The sequence below is a fragment of the Pogona vitticeps genome, chromosome 2 (genome assembly GCF_051106095.1).
Source record: "Pogona vitticeps strain Pit_001003342236 chromosome 2, PviZW2.1, whole genome shotgun sequence".
Classification (NCBI taxonomy): domain Eukaryota; kingdom Metazoa; phylum Chordata; class Lepidosauria; order Squamata; family Agamidae; genus Pogona; species Pogona vitticeps.
Window position 1 is genome coordinate 161,956,042 of NC_135784.1, and position 14,991 is coordinate 161,971,032.

General features: G+C 47.3%; 1 long non-coding RNA gene across 1 annotated transcript; it reads left to right on the forward strand.

Moving 5' to 3' along the window:
- Positions 1 to 4,997: 4,997 nt before the first annotated feature.
- LOC144586411 (uncharacterized) lies at positions 4,998 to 7,254 on the forward strand. The gene is made up of 3 exons (XR_013541226.1): positions 4,998 to 5,136; positions 5,699 to 5,840; positions 6,822 to 7,254. It is a non-coding gene; the product is annotated as an uncharacterized LOC144586411 (long non-coding RNA).
- Positions 7,255 to 14,991: the final 7,737 nt, after the last annotated feature.

Genomic DNA, 14,991 nt, shown 5'->3' on the forward strand with positions numbered 1-14,991 from the left:
ATGGAACATGTTTCCTAACAACCTGGAGCGGACAGGTTCAACAGGAGGGGGAAAGAGGGCCAGGTTCTTGCTGCTCGCCATGTAACTATTAAAACTGAGCATCCTGCCAGGAAGGAAAGAGGCGGCTACCCTAATTCAGATCCATGAGTATGAATTAATGCAGGGGCATTCAAAGTCAGAGGAAGGCTGTCGCGATCCACCAAATCCAAAGCCTTCTTGGTTACACACATGCACTCATCCTGGCCCCAGAGCCCCATGATTGACACTGAGACTTTCCCTCTCATTGAAACCCACAGGATGAGAGGGAGACTTGCTGGCAACTAAGAGGATGGACCTGATATTTTCATTAAAGTGCATCTGGAAGTTATTCATGATCGCTGCCCCACTGTCCATATCATGTGGTCAGACCTCCTTGATATGAAGAAGTGGCAAGGGGCATGAGATCCAAGGATAAGTAGATATTGCAAGGCAAAACGTTGCATTGGTATGTTGTTGGACTGATGGCATGCTGGGTTTGTCACTGGATTAAACACCCAGACATTTCTTTTCAGGAGTCACACTTCTACCGGGCTGACGGGGATCCACTTATCAGACTTGGGGCAGGAAATATGGTTGGGTGACATCAACTGAGACATAGCAAATGGATTGCAGCTGCAGTTCTCTGGCGGGAGCTGAATAGGGCTCAGCTCTTGTGGAGGTTTGGGACATTGGGGTCGGATCTGGATGGCTTAAGGGTGAAGATAGGCGTCTATTAACCCAGAACAGTTAACACACCTCCCTGTACCCAGGGGTGGGGGGAGAATTATGGTAGGGGCAGGATCTGGTCCAGCTTGGGGGCCCGCAAGCCCAACATCTGCCCCAGGTTTGTGAGAATTACAGAGTGGCATACACCCGTGTGGTTTCCAGAAGATGGCTACTTCTGTTGGAAGCTTCAGCAGCTGCTGAAGTGAAGAGTGGTGGGCGGCAGGTGGCCCCCGGGCTTCTCGATGCACCAGATCCAATCCCCCCAGTGCTGGCCAGGGAATGCTGCTGTAAACAATCAAGTTGTGGCCTTTCATCTAAAGAATTGTGTGTATTGTCTTCCTTTGTAGTTTTTAGAGCCCTGGGGAGAGCCCGCTGAATGATAGGCCAGCAACTACACAATTAATCACAAAATTAATTGATTAATTATTTCTTAAATGATGATATATCCTATATATTTAATTCATTTCCTCAATGTCTAAACTAAAACCCAGAGCAGACTGGCCACAACTCTGACCTTGAAGACACCAGCCTTCCCTGAAATGCCACTGTGAGGGATAAACTACGAGGCTGGCTCTATCCTTCCTCTACTTCCTCTACTCCAAAGTGTGTAAGTTCTCTTCTCTAACATCTGTCTGCCTCGCATCCTGCCTCGTATCCTAACAGGTAGAGACTTCAACCCCCAGAAATCCTGACCAGCAGGGGTGGTGGTGAAGGCTTCTGGAAGTTGTAGTCCAAGAATATCTGGAGGCCCAAGGTTGGGGACCACTGTCCTAACAGGTAGGGCCTATAATCTGTCTGCCTCGTATCCTAACAGGTAGAGCCATCCAGGAATGCAGCTGCAAGACACAAACACCCCGAAGCCTGGGGCTTCCAGCTTCTAGAAAAGAAAACCCAGGTAAGTGAAGGGGGAGAAGCCATGAAATGTCAGTCTTGCCTTTCTCATGAGAGTACTTCTCACTAGCAACAAATAAGACTTGACTTCTTCTCCTGCCTGTGTCTTCTAGGGCTGAAGTGAAGTTGTTGTGATTAAGCTGAGACTCTGCATGCACACAATAGACTTCAGAGAGACTCCAAAGCCAATGAGCCAGGGCAGTCCATACCCCCATGGTGCCCTCTTTAGCTACCTCCCAACAGCACCGCCATTTCCAGTGCTCTACGACTTCAAAAGAAGCAATGGCCTGCTGTCCTCTCCTTTCCATACTAGGCTAGGGCTTTGACTGTTGTCCCCCCATCTCTCTTTTTTACACAGGTAGCTGTGCTACGGGTGCAGCTCCCGAACCACTCTGCCCTGTGTGACCACAGCCATTTCACTAAGCACTGCCTGAGCCTTGCACCTGGACACTGGCAATGGTATGGCCAGACAGCTATGGGTCAGGTGCAGCACAGCTACACGAAGGCTCTCTGCACATGTCTCTCTGCTGTCTGTCTCTCTGTCTGTCTTCTCTTTGTCGAAGATACAAGGGTGTTTCTGAGGCAAAATGCCAGTGCCCAGGCACACTATATTCCTAGCACCCTTTCTTTGAACCTGCTCAATAAAATGCCATCTACAGCATGTCATTTGTTTATTCTTGTAATTACATGATTACACAAGTAGGCTCTAGGTTTTTCTAACCAGGAGGCTGAGGGTGGGCAGGATTAGGGTCGGATGGATCCACGCAGCCCCCCAATCATGAGCCAGGAGGCAGAGGGAGTGGGTGGGAGCCAACCCGGCTGCCCAATCATGGAGGAAAGAGCCCAAGTTAAGTCCCTAAACATTACCCAACCAGAAAAGAAGACAGGAAGATGGACAGTGAAAGGTCAGACCCTGAGCTGTGTAGAGTTGTGTCAGAGGGACGAGAGCCCCCGTGATCCCTAACATGCCCAGCCTAGGAATGGTTGCCCAAAGTCCAACTCTGCACAGCTCTGGTTGCTATAGTTGCCACTGATGTCGAGTTAGAAGGGAGGGAAAAGGGAATAAGACGAGGCCCTGCCACGGAAAGAGGGTGGCATGGCATGTAGGGAGGTCGCTAGGAGGAAGGGGGTGGCTTTCGGCAGGAGAATCCTTGGGAAATGCTTGGGAATGTGAAAGGCAGCTCTGCAGTTCCAAAAAAGTGGGGAGAGGGCAAGACGGATCACATCCTGCAGCAGCTTGCTTGCCTCGTGGCCCAAAGTAGGCATGGGCCACGTCATCCCACAACTGTACCGCCTGTGGATCCTGGCCCTGGGATGTTTCCCCCGTCACATTCAAAAAACACATGGGAAGTCATGGCTATAAGAGTCCCCACATCTGGGGGGGGATCTAGGGGGGCAAGTTATGTAGCACAGCACACACTAGCAAGGTCTTTGACACCTTTTCTGATTTGCGGAGCAGGCGACCCCCTACGTGCTGCAGAAGACAGAAACAGGTCCTCAGGGTACGGTGTCTTCTGGAATGGCCGGAGAGGACAGCCCCAATCAGCTGGAGTGGGGGTAACCTGGCCGATAACATCTGGATGAGTCCCCCCTGTTCCCGCCCATTTGCCAGGCACTAAACTTACTCAGCCACCAGCCTCGGCTTCATGAACCTGGGCATCATGAACCCATCCAGGCACAGTGCCATTCACATAGGTGAAAGTTCCCTGGGCATTACCAGAGGCTATCATGTTAATGGCATTTATGAAAGATTTCTCACTTCCCCTTTCACCTTTTTACAGCCGTGACCCTCCCTACCAAGGCTGCAGCAGGCAGGGCTGGAACCAGGGATCTGCTGGAGAAGCATCCAGAAACCCATCAGTCAAAAAGACTGCATTCGGCCAGAGGGCGTGTCAAGGGCATCACCACACCGTCGCCTGCCTGTCTTCAGAGAGACCCTTGCCTCCCTGGTGCCAGCAGTGGGGGAGTTCAAAAGCGTTTAAAACTCAGTCCCTCTCCCTGACTCAGAGATTCCTGGTTTTGGCACCAGGAAAGCTGCCACTCTAACCATCTTTCAGAAAACAGAGCAGAGGAAAGACCAGAGAGTCCCTGGGAGCAAAAGAGCAGTTTATTTTGAGCTCAAAAATCACAAACAGTCACAAATGCATTTTGTGTGAATTCAAGTGTACCTACATGTTCAGCTACCTGTTTATATATTTTGGATGTCTTATTCACTTCACAGCTACAAAAAGAGTGGAAAGGAAAGAAAGAAGGCTCAGGCAATGAGGGAGCCATCCTGGCTGTGAAGAATGCTTTCTATAGGCCTTGAAACTGGGGAGGAATTTTTTGGCTTCCCTTGGTGTGCTAATTAGGCACACCTGGTGACCTCCAGGAGCTACTCTTCCAGGCGTTACCAATTAGTTGGCTTCAGAAAGGACTGCAGCTGATTGGTTGGAAAGGCTGCAGGCTCTGATGGAGGGAGATGGGATAGAAGGCCAGCCAGAGGAAATGGCTGAGCTCAGCAGTTCTGGGCTGCAGCTTTGTTCTGTTTGGAACATGTCCTCCAGCCTCCTGTTATGAGGAACTCTGCTTGAGCACTGGAACCATGTTACTCTGTGGGGAGAGCCGAGAGGTAAGAAGCTGTTATTGTTTTTGGTGGGAACAGCTTTTAGCTGCCTAAATCTCAGAATAGTTTTTATCCTTAAAGTTGCTTTTGAGCCTGGATGTGCTTTTGCATCACCCTGGCTCAAAGTATGACTAAAGTGGTCAGTGCATCCTCTCTGTAAGAGGCTTCCCACTTCACTAATAGTGAACCTGGAAGAGTCTAGGGGGAAAAAAACAATTAAGCTGGGTCAGCAGTTCCTTTCAACTGGTTTACCTTTGCTTGGTTATTCAGGGGAATGCATTTCCCCCGAACAGTGTTGACTTTGCTGTTAGGTCTTTGAGTATTGATTAGGCAGAAGACTTGTTCAGCTTCCTTTATTTCAGGTGGGCCCTTTTGATGGCCTTGCTTTTGCCTCCCATCCATTGGGGGCATTCCTAGCCGGTGCAATAAAAGGGCCTTTGACTCTCTCTGCATGCAAGGCTTAGTCTGAGCTGTAGGTAGGCAGCAGAGCAGTTCTCTCTCTCTTTCTCTAGCCATGCCTTCCCTGGTTCTCAAGTTTGATGGTGTCTCTCTTTCTCTGTCTGCCTTTCCTCCTCCAAGGTAGAGTGAGGCGTGGACAGGGCGCTTTACCAGAGCTGCTGCCTATGGCAACTGGATGTGTCCCCCCAAGGCGGAGGCCAGGGCCCTTCTCTGCCCCACAGCCTCTTTCGTGAAGGGCCTGCAAGCCCCGCCCAGCGAAGGGAAAGCCTCGTCCTCCGCTCTCTCACCACCCAAATCGCCCTGGGAGGATTCCCACGAAGGCCGGCGCTGCTCCGCCCTGAGGCAGGGCCCAAGCCCGTTGCCGAGCAACCCTCCGGCATCCTCCGGCCTGGCGTGCTCTGGTGGAAGGGGCATCGGCAGCTGGCCAGGCAAGGCAGGTAGGTCGCTGCGCCTGGCGGGAGAGGGTGGTGACCCTTTGGACCGAGGGCTGGGCTCTTGGCCCCAGTCAGTGCAGGTTCTTGTTTCATTACCCTAGTGTCGGAGCAGTCCGCAGTTTGCAAAGACCAGGAGTGGGGAGGGGGGTGGAAGAAAATGCCAGCCCAGGGGCTGCCTTGTTGACTGCCACCTCTTTCTGTCTGTCTCTCTTTTTCCCTTCAAAGGTCCCAGCTTGCTTGGGGGGTGCATTGGGGGCGGGAGTCACCCTTGTAGAGTCTCTTCTAAACTGATCATTTCCGCAGGGCTTTTTGATCTTAAGTGTCTGGAGGGGATCAAACCCCTTCATCTAAGGTATGATAAGGAAAAGATTGCACAGTTTTTGACTGCTTTCCTTTTCAGTTTAAGGTGTTAAGAGGTACATTTTCCCCCTATTTCATATTGTCCATATGAAGCAATACATGAAGATATAGGTTATGTTAAGAGTGTACTTATTGTTTTGCATGTTATGTCTTGACAGCTGCTGCATTGTCATTTTGGTTTATTTGGTGTGCATTGTGTTTTCAGACTTTTGAAGTACGTCTGTGCGCCAATGGTTGAATGAGCATAATGGGTAGCATGGAAGAAACATGGCAGAAATGGGATGCCAAATGCTATGATTGTCTGGTTGAAATGAAAACTCTTGACTGAAAACTGTTGAATAAGTCAGGTAAACCTTAGAAGGGAGTATTTCTTTTCTTCTTCATTTTAAAGAAACTTATTTAAGGCACGTAAAATAAACAGATGTACAGCATTTTTTAAAAAAATTAAAACAAAATCAGTAGTGGGCAAAGTATCATTAAAACAGTGGCAAAGGTAAATCTGTTCTTGCACAGTACGTCATTAAAAGCTGGTTGGAATTGGACTGTCTTCACAGTCTGTCCAGGAGCTATTAAGGGACGTGTGTCGCCAGGCCTTTTCCGTTCATAGCAAACCAGATGTGCCTGCCAAATGCCTCTCTAAGAGTGCAAGCGACTTTTCAGGTTCAGAGAAAGGATGCATCTGAGCCGCCTTTACAGAGATAAAGAAACGTAGGATTGGACAATGTTATGACATTGTAAATTCTTTTTGAAAGTTCTCCACCTGATGTTGAGAACTGTAACACAGTGGTTGAGAACATGGTTATGAATAGGTGAAAACTCGTGTTCATCCATGTAAGGATCAAAGACTAGGAGAGCGTACACGGCATCACTTAGGTTACTTCAGAATAAAAAAAAATAAAAGCAGCAGTCAAAAAGAGTGAATGAGAGAGTTTCGGGAGTTAAGATCAAAGCATACAGTTGATTCAGGATTGTCAAATGGCCAAAATAAAGGTGCATTTTCCCACATTTACACTATTCTCATCTGACAGTTTTTTCCTTATGTAAAGAAGAAAGATCTTCTGTGCCAGATTTTAAATTTCTATTCTACATATCTCATTCTAATAATCTTGACTGATTTTTCATGGATGAAAATGTTAGGGTTCTAGTGCCTCCAGTGTGTTTTTCTGCTTAGAGCTGTGTTGCCAAATGCAAACTCTTAACAATGCAGGTGTGTTGCCTTTAATGCTTTTGTGAACTTGCAGCAGAAGTATTTCAGTGCAAAAGTACTTATTCCTGGAAAAAAATCAGTGTTCTGACCATTGCAATTTTGTCTTCTTTTCTCCCTGCAGAACGTCAGAGATGTGCACTTTGCATTAGAAAGCTCAGTGAGCCATCAAATGCAAGCACATGAACTCTTGGAGTGACGGCATATAAAACAAAGTGGCTTCTGCATCTGCTGAAACGTCTCATGCCTGAGAGACATCCTAGACTGCAGTGATCACGAAACGAAAAGGCTAAAGGTTTAGGTGATCACAGAACAAAGAGAAAGCAATTAACCTTAGAGAGAAGCAAGAAGTCAGTGGACATGTAGATGTCCGCCAGCGGAATTCCTTAGGCAAGGCCCTGAGAACTCCCTTTTATGAACCTTAACAAGCTTACAGATTGTTGACAGAATTCAGATGGGACACTAGTTACCTCATGGCCACTCAGGATAAGCCGGAGAAATCCTTTGAAGTTACGCTCTAACTCTAAGGGAAAATAGGCAGAATGGGTGAGTCACCCCTCCCCGTCAGGAGTCGCTCTCACTATGCCAGGAGAGTGTACTCTGCACTGAAGAACAGACATCAGCTAGTGACCTGGAGGGGAGCGTTCCCACACTAGACCATATGGAAGTGCTATATTTGCCAAACCTGAACTTGAAACATAGTCCAGCCATTCTTTTTTCTTTCAACCTGTGGCCAACGACCATTGGCAAAACGAGGGGAAAATGCCTCCTTATGAGAGACTTGAGTTGGCACCCTTGATAGCAAAAGAAAAACAATAGAACACAGCTGGCATCAGGAAGGGATGTGTGTTGGGGAGGAAATGACCTGAGAGGGGAAAGACAGATGGTGTGGCAAGCACTGAATGACAGAACTTCCTCGGGGGGTGGGGGAGAGAACCAAACTTGTGGGGCGGGGGAGGAAATGGACAGGGCTTGGGTCATGGAGGGAATGACTGCAGAATGGGGGGTGGGGAACCACGCTCGTGGTGGCCGGAAAAATACGGGGGGATAGACAGGGCTCGCGTCGAGGAGGGAATGAGGGGTGGGGAGGGGACAGAACCGCACTTGAGGTGGGCAGGAAAAGGCCATGGGCATTAGATGAGATGCGTCGAGGAGGGACTGACGAGAGCGGGGTGGGTGGGAGGGACCATGCGTGGGTTGGGCCAGAAAGGCAGGGTGGGGATAGAGAGGGCTTGAGGGCAGGAGAGAGAAGAGGGTTGAAGGTGAAGGGGGATTTGTGGTAGGCAGGGCGCGCAGCGGGGAGCAGAGGGGGCATTGCGGAAGGGTTTGTGAAAGGAAAGGGGTGGTCCTGGGAGTGGAGAGGGATGGACAAGAGGGGTTTATTTGCATAATAGAGATGAATGAGAAGAAGGGAATGTTATTTTCTTGGGTATATAAGGGGAAAGAGAAATAGTCTTTTTATGGGTGTGTTTCTACCCATTTAATGCACGCTTCCGCTTAAATTAGTGTGCTGCATCCCAAATTTCAAATCAGCTATTCCCAGAAGTTACAAACGACCCCATCAGACTTCTTTTCTTCTCTCTACCCCAAGAGAGACTCTTAATAACTGACTGAATCCTCTTCAGGGAAGACCATGGAAAGCATTTCCTTGACATCCACCCAGGTAGGGGCTGAGAAACATGTCCCCTACCCCAATATTAAAATTGGCCCATCAGTGGCACTTTCTGAAATGAGACAATGCAAAGTCTGCTTATTTCCTTGGCTGATGGGAAGCGATAGCTTCTCCAGTGTTATTGTGAATTCAGCAGGCTTTTGTCGTTGCCTTTTAGAGAGGGGTGCTGTTTTAAAGCTGAGACAGGAGAAATATTTCATGTACCCGTCTCGTGGGTGGGTGTTAAGATAATCCTGGTATTCAATTTTTTCAGGAAGGGAAGCATTGGCTTCTCTTCCCTTAGAGGGCATCGTCTCGTGCTGCAGCTGGCTGAAGTTCTAATCCCTTCTACCCGTCATTGGAGGGAGGGTGTCAAGGAGAGCACTTAAGCATTTGAGAATTGTTAGTTTCTCTTCTGCTCCATGGTCATAGCAGGTTTGGCATCGTCGCATTTTGAAGAAGGGTTCGTTCAGGCAAGATTTTGCATTGTTTAATTTTGGGGGTGTGGTGCGTCCTTAGGCGCCTTTCATATTGGATTAGGCGACGTATTTCCTCTACCCGTCTTGAGTGATTGGTTGTCAAAAAATCCCTTCAGTGGGTTTTCCTGAACAGAAGTGGTGATTTCTCTTCTGTTCAAAGATAACATCAGGCTTGGCTTCGTCGTAATTGGGGGGGCTGGGTTCGTAGTGCGATTTTCATTACGAAAAGGATTTCCTTTACCCGTCGTGTGTGATTGGATTTCTAGGAAATGACTTTCATGGCTTTCTTGAAGAGAAGAAGTAATTTCTCTTCTGGTTGAAGGAAACTATCAGTCTTTGCATTGTTTCACTTCGGTGGCGTGGTGCGTCCTTAGGCGCCTTTCATATTGGATTAGGCGACGTATATCCTCTACCCGTCTTGAGCGATTGGTTGTCAAGGAAATCCCTTCCGTGGGCTTTCCTGAACAGAAGTGGTGATTTCTCTTCTGTTCAAAGACAACATCAGGCTTGGCTTCGTCGTAATTGGGGGGGCTGGGTTCGTAGTGCGATTTTCATTGCGAAAAGGATTTCCTTTACCCGTCGTGTGTGATTGGATTTCTAGGAAATGACTTTCATGGCTTTCTTGAAGAGAAGAAGTAATTTCTCTTCTGGTTGAAGGAAACTATCAGTCTTTGCATTGTTTCACTTCGGTGGCGTGGTGCGTCCTTAGGCGCCTTTCATCTTGGATTAGGCGACGTATATCCTCTACCCGTCTTGAGCGATTGGTTGTCAAGGAAATCCCTTCCGTGGGCTTTCCTGAACAGAAGTGGTGATTTCTCTTCTGTTCAAAGACAACATCAGGCTTGGCTTCGTCGTAATTGGGGGGGCTGGGTTCGTAGTGCGATTTTCATTACGAAAAGGATTTCCTTTACCCGTCCTGTGTGATTGGATTTCTAGGAAATGACTTTCATGGCTTTCTTGAAGAGAAGAAGTAATTTCTCTTCTGGTTGAAGGAAACTATCAGTCTTTGCATTGTTTCACTTCGGTGGCGTGGTGCGTCCTTAGGCGCCTTTCATATTGGATTAGGCGACGTATATCCTCTACCCGTCTTGAGCGATTGGTTGTCAAGGAAATCCCTTCCGTGGGCTTTCCTGAACAGAAGTGGTGATTTCTCTTCTGTTCAAAGACAACATCAGGCTTGGCTTCGTCGTAATTGGGGGGGCTGGGTTCGTAGTGCGATTTTCATTACGAAAAGGATTTCCTTTACCCGTCCTGTGTGATTGGATTTCTAGGAAATGACTTTCATGGCTATCTTGAAGAGAAGAAGTAATTTCTCTTCTGGTTGAAGGAAACTATCAGTCTTTGCATTGATTCACTTCGGTGGCGTGGTGCGTCCTTAGGCGCCTTTCATATTGGATTAGGCGACGTATATCCTCTACCCGTCTTGAGCGATTGGTTGTCAAGGAAATCCCTTCCGTGGGCTTTCCTGAACAGAAGTGGTGATTTCTCTTCTGTTCAAAGACAACATCAGGCTTGGCTTCGTCGTAATTGGGGGGGCTGGGTTCGTAGTGCGATTTTCATTACGAAAAGGATTTCCTTTACCCGTCCTGTGTGATTGGATTTCTAGGAAATGACTTTCATGGCTTTCTTGAAGAGAAGAAGTAATTTCTCTTCTGGTTGAAGGAAACTATCAGTCTTTGCATTGTTTCACTTCGGTGGCGTGGTGCGTCCTTAGGCGCCTTTCATCTTGGATTAGGCGACGTATATCCTCTACCCGTCTTGAGCGATTGGTTGTCAAGGAAATCCCTTCCGTGGGCTTTCCTGAACAGAAGTGGTGATTTCTCTTCTGTTCAAAGACAACATCAGGCTTGGCTTCGTCGTAATTGGGGGGGCTGGGTTCGTAGTGCGATTTTCATTGCGAAAAGGATTTCCTTTACCCGTCCTGTGTGATTGGATTTCTAGGAAATGACTTTCATGGCTTTCTTGAAGAGAAGAAGTAATTTCTCTTCTGGTTGAAGGAAACTATCAGTCTTTGCATTGTTTCACTTCGGTGGCGTGGTGCGTCCTTAGGCGCCTTTCATCTTGGATTAGGCGACGTATATCCTCTACCCGTCTTGAGCGATTGGTTGTCAAGGAAATCCCTTCCGTGGGCTTTCCTGAACAGAAGTGGTGATTTCTCTTCTGTTCAAAGACAACATCAGGCTTGGCTTCGTCGTAATTGGGGGGGCTGGGTTCGTAGTGCGATTTTCATTACGAAAAGGATTTCCTTTACCCGTCCTGTGTGATTGGATTTCTAGGAAATGACTTTCATGGCTTTCTTGAAGAGAAGAAGTAATTTCTCTTCTGGTTGAAGGAAACTATCAGTCTTTGCATTGTTTCACTTCGGTGGCGTGGTGCGTCCTTAGGCGCCTTTCATATTGGATTAGGCGACGTATATCCTCTACCCGTCTTGAGCGATTGGTTGTCAAGGAAATCCCTTCCGTGGGCTTTCCTGAACAGAAGTGGTGATTTCTCTTCTGTTCAAAGACAACATCAGGCTTGGCTTCGTCGTAATTGGGGGGGCTGGGTTCGTAGTGCAATTTTCATTACGAAAAGGATTTCCTTTACCCGTCCCGTGCGATTGGATTTCTAGGAAATGACTTTCATGGCTTTCTTGAAGAGAAGAAGTAATTTCTCTTCTGGTTGAAGGAAACTATCAGTCTTTGCATTGTTTCACTTCGGTGGCGTGGTGCGTCCTTAGGCGCCTTTCATATTGGATTAGGCGACGTATATCCTCTACCCGTCTTGAGTGATTGGTTGTCAAGGAAATCCCTTCCGTGGGCTTTCCTGAACAGAAGTGGTGATTTCTCTTCTGTTCAAAGACAACATCAGGCTTGGCTTCTTCGTAATTGGGGGGGGAGGCTGGGTTCATAGTGCGATTTTCATTACGAAAAGGATTTCCTTTACCCGTCCCGTGTGATTGGATTTCTAGGAAATGACTTTCATGGCTTTCTTGAAGAGAAGAAGTAATTTCTCTTCTGGTTGAAGGAAACTATCAGTCTTTGCATTGTTTCACTTCGGTGGCGTGGTGCGTCCTTAGGCGCCTTTCATCTTGGATTAGGCGACGTATATCCTCTACCCGTCTTGAGCGATTGGTTGTCAAGGAAATCCCTTCCATGGGCTTTCCTGAACAGAAGTGGTGATTTCTCTTCTGTTCAAAGACAACATCAGGCTTGGCTTCGTCGTAATTGGGGGGGCTGGTTTCGTAGTGCGATTTTCATTGCGAAAAGGACTTCCTTTACCCGTCCTGTGTGATTGGATTTCTAGGAAATGACTTTCATGGCTTTCTTGAAGAGAAGAAGTAATTTCTCTTCTGGTTGAAGGAAACTATCAGTCTTTGCATTGTTTCACTTTGGTGGCGTGGTGCGTCCTTAGGCGCCTTTCATCTTGGATTAGGCGACGTATATCCTCTACCCGTCTTGAGCGATTGGTTGTCAAGGAAATCCCTTCAGTGGGCTTTCCTGAACAGAAGTGGTGATTTCTCTTCTGTTCAAAGACAACATCAGGCTTGGCTTCGTCGTAATTGGGGGGGTTGGGTTCGTAGTGCGATTTTCATTACGAAAAGGATTTCCTTTACCCGTCCTGTGTGATTGGATTTCTAGGAAATGACTTTCATGGCTTTCTTGAAGAGAAGAAGTAATTTCTCTTCTGGTTGAAGGAAACTATCAGTCTTTGCATTGTTTCACTTCGGTGGCGTGGTGCGTCCTTAGGCGCCTTTCATATTGGATTAGGCGACGTATATCCTCTACCTGTCTTGAACGATTGGTTGTCAAGGAAATCCCTTCCGTGGGCTTTCCTGAACAGAAGTGGTGATTTCTCTTCTGTTGAAAGACAACATCAGGCTTGGCTTCAATATTTGGGTGGGGGACATATGTCTCGGGCCCTATCTGGGTTCGATGTCGAGGAAATGCTTTTCATGGTCTTCCCTGAGGAGGATTTAGTCAGTTATTAACAGTCTCTCTTGGTGTAGAGAGAAGAAAACACCTCTGATAGACTGGGTTTCATTTTCCCCTTATATACCCAAGAAAATAACATTCCTTTCTTCTCATTCACCTCCATTAAGCAAATAAACCCCTCTTGTCCATCCCTCCTCACTCCAAGGCCCACCCCTTTCCTTTCACAAACCCTCCCGCAATGCCCCCTCTGCTCCCCGCTGCGTGCCCTGCCTACCACAAATCCCCCTTCACCCCCAACCCTCTTCTCTCTCCTCCCCTCAAGCCCCCTCTATCCCCACCCTGCCTTTCTGGCCCAACCCACGCATGGTCCCTCCCACCCGCCCTGCTCTCTTGTCAGTCCCTCCTCGACGCATCTCATCTAATGCCCATGGCCTTTTCCTGCCCACCTCAAGTGCGGTTGAAAACCCTCCCCTCCAATCATTCCCTCCTGTATGGCGAGCCCCGGTGCCATGTGTGCCATGGCTGTGCTCTGCCAAGAAAGGGCCACCATTTCCACTCCAGGGTGGATAGTGGTTCTCACTTAGATGTAATTTTGCATTAGCAAAAAGCAAAGTGTGCTGCTGATATACCTCCCCATAGTGCTTCAAGCACACTCTGGGCGGTTTACAAGTTAATTAAGCAGGCTACACATTGCGCCCCCCCCCCCAGCGAGCTGGGTACTCATTTTACCAACCTCAATAGGATAAAAGGCTGAGTCAACCTTGAGCCGGCTACATGGGATTAAACCCTGGGCCGTGAGCACCGTTTTAGCTGCAGTACGGCAGTTTAACCACTGTGCCATGAGGCTCAGTGTATTAGGGTGCAAGTCTTTCTACTCTACCAGCTTCTGCAGCAGAAAGTTGTAACAAACCACCAGAATACACTGCATGTTTCCAGGTGAACATTACTTGGAGAGGATAGATGGCTCAGTGAGTTAATTATTTGGCTGAAATGTCAGAGGTTCTGAGTTCAGTTCTCCAGTGTCTGTCCGAGGTAAAGAGCCAACCTCTTTAGTCCTGAACAAACTGCACTGTCTCAGGGTACCATCAGAAGAACAAAATGTAAACCACTTCAAGAGTATACCTACAAATCCCTGGCTAGAGTTGCTATAAGTTGGAATTAAATTGATGGCAAACAATGATTATTATCGGACATAATGAGCACCAGGGCTTGTTTATTTTATTTAATTTTACTTGATTTACTTTTCTGTACTGCAGTAGCTGGAGGCTAAATTTAGACTCTTGAACTGGTATCATCCTTCAGCCATGAATTAAAGAAACTATTTAGTTATGCTTACAAAACGGGAGCATTCCCAGAAAGCATACGGCAAACTTGGCCACCTCCCTGCTTCTCCCTGCCTCCAGGTCATTTCTGTACAGATTGAAAAGTACTCGTCCCAGGACAGATCCCTGGGGCACACCGCTTTTCACCTCTCGCCATTGTGAAAATCGCCTGTTGACTGGACCTACTCTCCTGGTTTCCTGGTTCTCAACCCATTCATAAGAGGACCTGCCCTCTTATCCCCTGACTGTGGAGTTTTCTCAGCAGCCTTTGGTGAGGGACCACATCAAACGTCTTCTGAAAATCCAGATAGATAATCTCTAATGGTTCGTCCACATCCACATGCCTGTTGACCTTTTCAAAGAATTCTAAAAGGTTTCTCCCTGGAACAAACGTTGGGCTAACCGGCCTGTAGTTTCCAGAGTCCCCCCTCCTTCCCTGTTTAAAGATTGGTGTGACATCTGGCACTGTGACTGTTTTAAGGGACAAGGTGTATATTTTTGTTGAGAGATCAGGAACTTGATTTCTCAGTTCCTTAGTAACCCTTGGGTGGCTGCCATCTGGGCCCAGTAACTTATTGATCTTCCGTTTATCAATTAGGTCTAAAACATTGTCTCTTGTAACCTGTATAATGATTATGTATTATGATATGAATAAAAATGTGCTGTAGAACAGAAAAGATAGAATTAGATATTTTTTTCAGTCCTTGTGAGAAGTATGACTCAGAATAACAGTATGCTGCCTGAAAACCAGGATGCTGGATTCTTTTCCTTGCTTATTTATTCTATGATGGAAATCCTGTTGCATCGTTAAACAAAAGATGTAGCATTTGGAATTGAATGGTTGTAAGTTAAGAAATCTCTGTGGATGTATCGGTTGCATGCCAGTTTGTGTAACTCACTATCAGACTATGGAAATTTCTTAACATAT